The sequence below is a fragment of the Sapajus apella genome, unplaced genomic scaffold (genome assembly GCF_009761245.1).
Source record: "Sapajus apella isolate SASKATOON/1434 unplaced genomic scaffold, GSC_monkey_1.0 scaffold86, whole genome shotgun sequence".
Classification (NCBI taxonomy): Eukaryota; Metazoa; Chordata; class Mammalia; order Primates; family Cebidae; genus Sapajus; species Sapajus apella.
In genome coordinates this window covers 4249848-4261329 of record NW_022437026.1, presented here as the reverse complement: position 1 = coordinate 4261329, position 11482 = coordinate 4249848, and positions in this window count along the sequence as shown.

The window sequence follows — 11482 nt, the reverse complement described above, 5'->3', positions numbered from 1 at the left end:
CTTTGGGAGGCTAAGGTTGGGAGGCTTGAGCCCAGGAGTTTGAGACTAGCCTGAGCAACATAATAAGACGCTACTGCTACCAAAAAAAAAAAAAAATGGCTGGGCACAGTGGCACATGCCTATTGTCTCAGCAACTTAAGAGGCTGAAGTGGAAGGCTTGTTTGAGCTTGGGAGGCCAAGGCTGTAGTGAACCGTGACTACGCCACTGCACTCCAGCCTGGGTCACAGAACGAGACCTTGTCTCAAAACTTAAAAAATAAAAATTATGGCTGGGGGCAATGGTTTAGGCCTATAATCCCAGCATTTTCGGAGGCTGAGGCGAATGGATTACGAAGTCAAGAGATCAAGATCATCCTAACCAAATGGTGAAACCCCATCTCTACTTTGTTTTTTCAACACACATTATGATAGTCAAACGAATTATCCATAAGATACTTTTTCAAGCAGAACCAACCACATCTGTGTGATCTGTGTGACAGAATTATTTGCAGCTGATAGTAATTAATAGTCGGGTGCAGTAGCTCACACCTGTAATCCCAGCACTTTAGGAGGCTGAGGCGGGTGGATCACCTGAGGTCAGGGGTTCTAGACCAGACTGACCAACATGGAGAAACCCCGTCTACTAAAAATGCAAAATTAGCTGGGCGTGCTACCACATGCCTGTAATCCCAGTTGCTGGTGAGGCTAAGGTAGGAGAAGCACTTGAACCTGGGAGCCGGAGGTTGCGTTGAGCCACAAACACCCGCTACATTAGCTTCCTGAGTAGCTGAGATTACAGGCGTGTACTACTATGCCCAGCTAATTTTCGTATTTTTGGTAGAGACAGGGCTTCACCATGTTGGCCTGCCAGGATGGTCTTGATCTCTTGACCTGGTGATCCACCCACCTCAACCTCTCAAAGAGCTGGGATTACAGGTGTGAGCCACCGCACCTGGCCTTTTTTTTTTTTTTTCCTGTCACCAGGGCTGGAGTGCCATGGCGCAATCTCAGCTCACTGCAACTGCCGCCTCCCGAGTTCAAGAGATTCTCCTGCCTCGGCCTCCTGAGTAGCTAGGACTACAGGTGCCTGCCACTACGTCCAGCTAATTTTTTGTATTTTTAGTACAGATGGGGTTTCACCATGTTGGTCAGGCTGATCTCGATCTCCTGACCTCATGATCCGCCTGCCTCAGCCTCTCAAAGTGCTGGGATTACAGCGCACCCAGCCTCTACTTGGTTTTTGTTTTGTTTTGTTTTGTTTTTGAGACGGAGTTTCGCTCTTGTTACCCAGGCTGGAGCGATCTCGGCTCACCGCGATCTCGGCTCACCGCAACCTCCGCCTCCTGGATTCAGGCAATTCTCCTGCCTCAGCCTCCTGAGTAGCTGGGGTTACAGGCACGCGCCACCATGCCCAGCTAATTTTTTGTATTTTTAGTAGAGACGGGGTTTCACCGTGTTGACCAGGATGGTCTCGATCTCTTGACCTCGTGATCCACCCGCCTCGGCCTCCCAAAGTGCTGGGATTACAGGCTTGAGCCACCGCGCCCGGCCTACTTGGTTTTTTAATCAACCAATTCAGGTGTAGTGGCTCACTCTGGAGGCTGAGGCAGGAGAATCTCTTGAGTTCAGGAGCTCAAGCCTGGCCTGGACAACATAGTGAGACCCCATCTCTAACAAAATAAAAAGAAAATAGGCTGGATTTGGTGGCTCACACCAGTAATCCCAGCACTTAGGGAGGCCAACGCGGGTGATCACCTAAGGTCAGGAATTCGAGACCAGCCTGACCAACATGGTTAAACCCTGTCTCTACTAAAAATGCAAAAATTAGCCAGGCGTGGTGGCATGCTCCTGTAGTCCCAGCTACTCAGGAGGCTGAGGCAGGAGACAGGAGAATTGCTTGAATCCTGGAGACGGAGTTTGCAGGGAGCCGAGATCGTGCCACTGCACTCCAGCCTGGACAACAGGGCGACAGTCCATCTCAAAAACTAAAAACTAAAAAAACAAAACCCTTTACGGCTATGACAATATCACATTGTGGTGCTTGCCTGGGCAGCAGGTATACTAAAATTTGAGACTGACGCAGAGGAGACAAGCCTGTCCCCTGAGCACACAAATTCATGGTCTTCCATTTAAAAAAAAAAAAAAAAATGTGTGGTAGTTCACACCTGTAATCCTAGCACTTTGGGAGGCCAAGGCAGGCAGATCACCTGAGGTCAGGAGTTGGAGACCAGTCTGGCCAACCATGGAACCCGGGAGGCGGAGATTGCAGTGAGCCGAGATTACACCACTGCACACCAGGTTGGGCAACAAAGCTAGACTCCCTCTCAAAAAAAAAAAAAAAAAAAAGGCACATTGTGCGCCATAAAGATATACAATTTTTATTTGTTAATTATACCTTAATAAAGCTGGTGGTGGTAGCAGAAAGGTTACATGGAGTTAGGAGAACTCACTGAATAGATTCTGAGTAAACACTACCATTTAAGTCTTCTAGGGCCGGGCGCGGTGGCTCACACCTGTAATCCCAGCACTTTGGGTGGCCGAGGTGGGTGGATCACGAGGTCAAGAGATCGAGACCATCCTGGTCAACATGGTGAAACCCCGTCTCTACTAAAACTACAAAAAATTAGCTGGGCATGGTGGCGCGTGCCTGTAATCCCAGCTACTCAGGAGGCTGAGGCAGGAGAATTGCCTGAACCCAGGAGGCGGAGGTTGCAGTGAGCCGAGATCGCGCCATTGCACTCCAGCCTGGGTAACAAGAGCTACACTCCGTCTCAAAATAAAAAAAAAAAAAAAAAAAGTCTTCTAGACTTCTCATCCATCCACTCACTATCCTATGTATTTGTTTCAACTATGGCTGACTGCCAGTTTCCAACTCTAGAAACTTTTTTCCCCAATAAATCAAACCGTTTCCCCCAAACAAACAAACAACTGACGGCTGGATTGAATGGCCTAATCAAACAGAGCAAAGACAGATTGTTTCCTAGCTTTTAGGTGAAAGACAAATATTTTCCTTTTTTTTCTTGTTTGAGACAGGATCTCACTCTGTGGCCTGGGCTGCAGTGCGGTGGTGCAGTCAGGGCTCACTGCGGTCTTCACTCCCTGAGCCCAAGTGCTCCTCCCACCTTAGCCTCCCAGGTATCTGGGACTACAGGTGTGCCCCACTTCACTTGGCTTATTTAAAAAAATTTTTTTGTAAAGATAAGATTTCCCTATATGCTCAAGCTGGTCTCAAACTCCTAGCCTCAAGCCTTCTTCCTCCTGCCGTGGACCTCTGAAGTATTGGGGTTACTGGTGTGAGCTGCTGTGCTGGGCCACATCTTGCTTTGGAGAGATCCCCAAAGCTGCTCCCCTACACCTTGGAAAGTATTATGGAATGACTCCTACTGGTCAGCTGTGACTCAGGTGCTTTTTCTTTTTTAACCTCTCCATCCTATATTTCTTAACTTTTTAATTTTTTTTTTTTTTTTTTTTTTTTTGAGACGGAGTTTCGCTCTTGTTACCCAGGCTGGAGTGCAATGGCGCGATCTCGGCTCACCGCAACCTCCGCCTCCTGGGTTCAGGCAATTCTCCTGCCTCAGCCTCCTGAGTAGCTGGGATTACAGGCACACACCACCATGCCCAGCTAATTTTTTGTATTTTTTTTAGTAGAGACGGGGTTTCACCATGCTGAACAGGATGGTCTTGATCTCTTGACCTCGTGATCCACCCGCCTCGGCCTCCCAAAGTGCTGGGATTACAGGCTTGAGCCACCGCGCCCGGCCAACTTTTTAAATTTTTTTAGTAGAGACGGGGTTTCAGCATGTTGGTCAGGCTGGTCTCGAACTCCTGGCCTCAAATGATCCACCCACCTTGGCCTCCCAAAGTGCTAGGATTACAGGCGTAAGCCACCGAGCCCAATCTCTATCCTATATTTTTATTTACTTTTTTCCTTAAGAGAATCTACACTTCACATCGGCCGAACTTCATCTTGTGCTTTGAAGGACAAGACAGATCCTTTTCTGTTGTTTTGTTTCTCTGAGATGGAGTCTCGCTCTGTCTCCCAGGCTGCAGTACAGTGGCGCTATCTCAGCTCACTGCAACCTCCGCCTCCCAAGTTCAAGTGATTCCCCGGCCTCAGCCTCCCTAGTAGCTGGGATTATGGGCTCCCGCCACCACACCCGGCTAATTTTTGTATTTTTAGTAGAGATGGGGTTTTGCCATGTTGGCCACGCTGGTCTCGAACTCCTGACCTCAGGTGATCCACCTGCCTCGGCCTCCAAAAGTGCTGGGATTACAGGTATGAGCCACCACTCCCGGCCCTGTTTTGTTTTGAGATAGAGTTTCACTGTGTCAACCATGTTGCAGTGCAGTGGCAGGATCACGGCTCACTGTGGCCTCGGCCTCCCAGGCTCAAGCTATCCTGCCACCTTGGCAAAATGGACCTTTATCAAAGGTTTTTTTCCCCCTAACTGTCTATAGAATAAAAGTAGTCAATAATTTGATAAGCCTAATATTAGTTCTATTATGTCTTCATGAAAGAGAAATATAGCCAGGTGCAGTGGCTCACACCTGTAACCCCAACATTTTGAAAGCCTGAGGCAGGCGGATCATGAGGTCAAAAGATTGAGACCATCCTGGGCAACATGGTGAAACCCTGTCTCTACTAAAAATATGAAAACATTAGCTGGCCATGATGGCATGTGCCTTTAGTCCCAGCTATTTAGGAGGATGAGGCAGGAGAATCACTTGAACCTGGGAGACGGAGGTTGCAGTGAGCTGAGATTTGAGCCACTGCACTCCAGCCTGGTATCAGAGTGAGACTCCATTTCAAAAAAAAGAAAAAGATAGGCTGAGACAGGAGGTTCACTGGAGGCCAGGAATTCGAGACCAGCCTGGGCAACAAAAGGAGACCCCCCCCATCTCTACAAAAGTAAAAATAAAATTATATGGGTGTGTTGGCATGTGCCTGTAGTCCCAGCTACTTGGGAGGCTGAGGTGGGAAAATTGCTTGAGTCTGGGAGGTGGGGGCTGCAGTGAGCCATGATTGTACCTCTGCACTCCAGCCTGGACAACAGAGCAAGACCCTGTCTCAAAAAAAGAAAAATGTGAAAGAGAACAGGCCCTAGGTCCACTATCTAGGGAACAGTATATGCTGTGGGCTAAATTGCGTCCCCCCAAATTCGTATGCTGAGGTCCAAACCCCTAGCACCTCAGAATGTGACTGTGTGGGAGATAAGGCCTTTAAAGAGGTGACTAAGTTAGCACAAGGTCATAAGGGTGGGCCGTAATCCAGTGTAACTGGTGTCCTCATGAAAGAGATTAGGACACAGAACACTCAGACCAAGAGACAACCATGTGAGGACACAGAGGGAGAAAGGGAGAAAGGCCTCAGAAGACACCACATCTGCCAGCACCTGCATCCTCCACTTCCAGCCTCCAGAACTGTAAGACTGTGGGTAGAGCAGCCCAGTCTGTGGATTTTGTTATGGCAGCGCAGGCTGACTAGTTCAGTATATTCACATTTCCAGAATGAAACCACAGGTTTCCACTGCACAGAGGTGGAAGCCTCCTCTGCATAATTCTCAACGGGATGAGGTTCCTATGGGGGGTCTCGTACTCAGCTATCCAGGAGCTTCCTGAGAAAAGTCAAAAGGGAGGAAAGGCTTCCTCCAATCTTGGCCAGCTGAAATCTTCATCTTCAGTAATCCTGTTTGGTAAAATATTCTGAAAATGAGAGTTAACATCAGTCGTGTGTGATGACTTTGCTGGGGCGTTAAACAGTCAGAGTTTAAATTCCAGCTTGGCCACCTACTGAGTGAGCCTCAGTTTCCTCATGACTCATTTTTTCACTCCACATTTACTGGATGTGTGGAAAACAGAGGAGTCATGATGTCTGCCTCTCAAGCTACTACAAGTGGAACACAGGAGCCTTTAGTTGAGATTTCTGTAGATCAACTAACTGTCCAACACAGCTTTCTGTGATGATAAAAATGTTCTTGGCCAGGTACAGTGGAGCACGCCTGTAATCCCAGCTACTCAGGTGGCTGATGCACAAGAATTGCTTGAACCCGGGAGGCAAATGCTGAAATGAGCTGAGATCACATCACAGCACTCCAGCCTGGAGGACGGACAACAACGACAACAAAAACAGTTGGGCACAGTGGCTCCCTCCTGTAATCCCAGCACACTGGGAGGCTGAGGCAGATGGATCACGTGAGGTCAGGAGTTCGAGACTAGCCTGGCCAAATGGCGAAAACTCGTCTGTACTAAAAATACAAAAATCAGCCGGGCATGGTGGCACACACCTGTAATCCCAGTTACATGGGAGGCCGAGGCAGGAGAATTGTTTGAACCTGGGAGGTGAAGGTTTCAGTGAGCAGAGATCACACCACTGCACTCCAACCTGGGCGGCAGAACAAGACTCCATCTCAAAAAATAAAAAAAAAAAAAAAGAGAAAACGTTCTCCGCACTGTCCAATGTGGTAGTCACCAGCCACATGTGGCTACTGAGGACTTGAAATGTAGCTAGCCTAACTGAAGAACTGAATTTAATGAATTTGAATGTAAATAGCCACATGTTGGCCAGCACAGCTGTGCACCATCTCAGAGAGAGATGCCCAGCAACAACTGGCTAACACTTGCAAAGCCTGTGAAAAAATTGAGGACTGTGGGAGACAGCAACTGTAAAGGTGTAAAGTTATGGGAGTTACTAAGTACGAAGAATGAGAAAGAAGAGGATTAAGATGACATTAGCCTGGTGTTGGCACACGCCTGTAGTCCCGGTTACTTGGGAGGCTGAGGCTGAGGAGGAAGGATTGCTTCAACCCAGGAGGTCAAGGCTGCAGTGAGACATGATTGCACCATTGCACTCCGTCTGGGCAGCAGAACGAGACCATGTCTCAAAAATTAATTGGCCAGGCATGGTGGCTCAGACCTGTAATCCCAGTACTTTGGGAGGACAAAGTGGGTGGATTATTTGAAGTCAGGAGTTCGAGACCAGCCTGGTCAACGTGGTGAAACCCCATCTCTACTAAAAATACAAAATTAGCCAGGCGTGGTGGCACATGCCTGTAGTCCCAGCTACTTGGGAGGCTGAGGCAGGAGAATTGCCTGAACCCAGGAGGCGGAGGTTGCGGTGAGCCGAGATCGCACCATTGCACTCCAGCCTGGGTAACAAGAGCGAAACTCCGTCTCAAAAAAAAAAAATTTAAAAAATAAATAAATAAAAAAAACAAAGAAAAAGATTCCTCCCACATCTGTCTTACCCTTCGTGTGCCCTGAAGTGCTCCTAGAGTTAACCCACTTTTTAGTTTCCAGTCTTTCAGTGTTTGTGCAAAAATAATAATGGGCTTGCAATTTCCCACCCTTTGTGCACAAAAGGAAGCGTATTGTATACATGGTTCTATAGCTTGCTTCTTACTGAATGGATCATGGAGATATCTCTGTATCAGTCAGTACAGTCTTCCTCATACTTCTTTATTCTCCACAGTGTTCCACTGCGGGAAGTATCTTAGTGGGTTTTTTCTCTTTTTTTTTTTTGAGGCAGAGTCTCCCTCTGTTGTCCAGACTAGGGTGCAGTGGTATGATCATGGCTCACTGCAGCTTCAATCTCCCCACCTCAAATGAGCCTCCCATTTCAGCCTGCTGAGTAGCTGGGACTACAGAAATGTGCCGCCACATCTGTCTGATTAAAAATATATATATATTTATTAAATACATATATTAACATATATAATTTATATATATTAATATATTATATATCAAACATATATGTATATTCATAAATATATATTCATACATATTTAATAAATATTCATATATATTTAATAAATATATTTAATATATTAAATATACATAAATATATTAAATATATGAGTACGTATTTAATAAATATATTAAATATGTAAATATATATTAAATATATAATACATTATATAAATATATGTTTATTATATAATATAGATAAATATACATATAAATAATATATAATGTAACAAATATACAAATATATATTTTTCTTTTAAGAAACAGGGTCTTGACATGTTGCCCAGGCTGGTCCTAAACTCCTGGGCTCAAGGAATACTCCTGCCTGGGCCTCCCAAAGTACTGGGACTAATTACAAGCATAAGCCAACCGTGTCCAGCTTTACCTTAGTGTTTTTAACTAGTCTCCTATAGGTAGGCAATTTGCACATTAATAATATGTAGTTTTTTGGTTTTTTGTTTTTTTCGAGATGGCATCTCACTGTGTCTCCAGGCTGGAGTGCAGTGGTGTGATCTGCACTCTCTACAACCTCCACTTCCTGGGTTCAAGCAGTTTTCCTGCCTCAGCCTCCTGAGTAGCTGGGACTATAGGCGCGCACCACCACGCCCAGCTAATTTTTGTATTTTTAGTAGAGATGGGTTTTCACCATGTTGGCCAAGATGGTCTTGATCTCTTGACATCATGATCTGCCCGCCTCGGCCTCCCAAAGTGCTGGGATTACAGGCATAAGCCACCATGCCTGGCCTGTTTTTTTTTTTGAGACAGGGTCTTGCTCTGTCCCTAGATGAGAGCGCAGTGGTACAATCCTAGTGCACATAAACAATCCTCCTACCTCAGCCTTCCAAGTAGCTAGGACTACTACTGGTGTGTGCCACCACACCTGGCCCAAAGATTAAATTTATCTATCTCTAGCTCTTAAATATCTGATATAGAACAACATACAACCGATCAAAGGCAATCAGGAAACCTTTTTTAAGGTCACACTCTACCTTAGTTGATATAGTTTCTCCTAAGTGTGCATCAGTAGTTAGAACCACTTTTTTTTTTTTTTTTTTTTTTTTTTTTTTTGAGACGGAGACTCACTCTGTCACCCTGGCTGGAGTGCAGTGGTGCAATCTTGGCTCATTACAACCTCAGCCTCCCAGGTTCAAGTGATTCTTGTGCCTCAGCCTTCCAAGTAGCTGGGATTACAGGCATGCACCACCATATCCAGCATAGACACACTTTAAAAATGTTGCTGTAATTCCTAGCCCTCTTCTGCCAGTCACCCTCCTTTCTCCTCAAACCATTCTTCCTTCCTAATCTTCCTACTCCCAAACTACAGAAGAAAGAACTGCTGGATAATTATTCTTGAAACACTTGAAATTCATGACAAGGGGAAGAATCTAGGGAGAAAGTGCTTAACTCGATGTTAAACCCCGTGGCTTGAGAGCCCCGATATTCAACCAAAGAGGTATAGTAAAAGCTGGTGATAGACCAGGAAAAAGCCTGCCTCCATCTACGCTCCCACTTTACACCCATGTGGCTTAGGTCATGGCCAAAGCCGTGTTGGGGTGCAGTGTCGAAGGAGCTCAGGCCTTGATGGGCCAAAAGACAAGGAATATCCAGGAAGAGTCTTGGAGGTCCATTTCATATATTTCAAAAATTTCCGAGCCAGGCGCGGTGGCTCACGCCTGTAATCCTAACACTTTGGGAGGCTGAGGTGGGTGGATCACCTGAGGTCTGGAGTTCAAAACCAGCCTGGCCAACATGGTGAAACCCCATCTTAAAAAAAAAATTTTTTTTTTTTCCATCAACATCAGGGCTAATATTTGTACAGGCTGTTACTTCAAGTAAAAACAGAGAGATGGATACAAAGTGAGGAAAGAGAGGTAGGATCAGGGCTGGGGCTAGCACTGGCATGTGGAGTAACCCGGTTAAATCATGCTGTGCTTCTGTCTTCTCCTCTTGTCTCTGGAAAACCATCTAAATTTGCTTTATAAACACTTATAAGCCATTCTGTATAAGTGCGTGGCTAAGAAGATCATTGTTCCATTAAGTTTTTTCTTAGAGACAGGGTTTCACTCTGTTGCCCAGGCTGGAGTGCAGTCGTGCGATCTTGGCTCACTGCAGCCTCCTTGGCTGAAGTCATCCTCCCACCTCAGCTTCCCGGATAGCTGGGACAATGTGTTTGTGCCACAACGCTTGGCTATTTTTGTAAATATGGGGTCTCCCTGGCTGGAAACAGTGGCTCAAGCCTGTAATCCCAGCACTTTGGGAGGCCAAGATGGGTGGATCACGAGGTCAAGAGATCGAGACCATCCTGGTCAACATGGTGAAACCCCATCTCTACTAAAAATACAAAAAACATTAGCTGGGCATGGTGGCGCGTGCCTGTAATCCCAGCTACTCAGGAGGTTGAGGCAGGAGAATTGCCTGAACCCAGGAGGCGGAGGTTGCGGTGAGCCGAGATCGCGCCATTGCACTCCAGCCTGGGTAACAAGAGAGAAACTCCGTCTCAAAAAAAAAAAGAAAAAAAGGAAGATGGGGTCTCCCCATGTTGCCCAGGCTGATCTGGAACTCATGGGCTCAAGCAAGTCCTCCCATTTTAGCCTTCCAAAGTGCTGAGATTACAGGTGTGAGCCACCGTGCCCAACCCATTGTTCCATTTTGAAAGAACATTAATAAAAATGATGGCTGGGCACAATGGGTCACACCTGTAATCCCAGCACTTTGGGAGGCTGAGGCAGGAGGATCACTTGGGCCCTGGAGTTCAAGACCAGCCTGGGCAACATGATGAAACCCCATCTCTACAGAATACCAAAAATAAAAATAAAAAATTAGCTGGGCATGGTGGCTCACGCCTGTATCCCGGTTGCTTGGGAGGCTGAAATAGGAGGGTCACTTGAACCCAGGAAGGTCAAGGCTTCAGTGAGCTGAGATTATGCCACTGCACTGCAGCCTGGGTGACAGAGTGAGACCCTGCCTCAAAGAAAAAAAAAACAGATAATATAGATATTTGCCACTATTCTATACTTAGTGTTTATTATGTGCCAGCCAGATCCTGGGCATTTTACCTGGAATACCTTAACTAGTTTCTAAACTCCAGAAATGTTAGTGTTCTCAGGCTTTTAGAAGAGAGCCATGGTGTAACACGAGGTGCTTGGTAAATGCATGGTAATGTGGTCTGCTGCTTTCACTCAGCCCTGGTGACTGACTTCCTCACCTGCGTGGGGTCTGCCCATTTTAACGCACTTGCAACATACATTCCTGAACAGTAGGTGGCGCCATAAAACCACCTACAGTTCCCACAGCACACCTTCATTTTTGGCAGCCCCAGCTTTTAATGTATGAGGGGAGTCTCTGGGTTGATAAAAAGACTGTGAGACTTTTTTTTTTTGAGACTGAGTTTCACTCTTGTTGCCCAGGCTGGAGCGCAATGGCGCGATCTCGGCTCACAGCAACCTCCGCCTCCAGGGTTCAAGTGATTCTCCTGCCTCAGCCTGCCGAGTAGCTGGGATAGCAGACATGTGCCACCACGCCCGGCTAATTTAGTATTTTTAGTAGAGAGGGGGTTTCGCCATGGTGGCCAGGCTGGTCTCCATCTCTTGACCTCTTGATCCACCTGCCTCGGCCTCTCAAAGTACTGGAATCACAGGCATGAGCCACCACACCTTGCTGACTGTGAGATTTTTAAAGCATATCCATTGACATGATAACGAGGAGACATAAGCAGGAAAGGAGGCAAAAGGATCCAATATGCCAGTGGTCAGGAAACTGG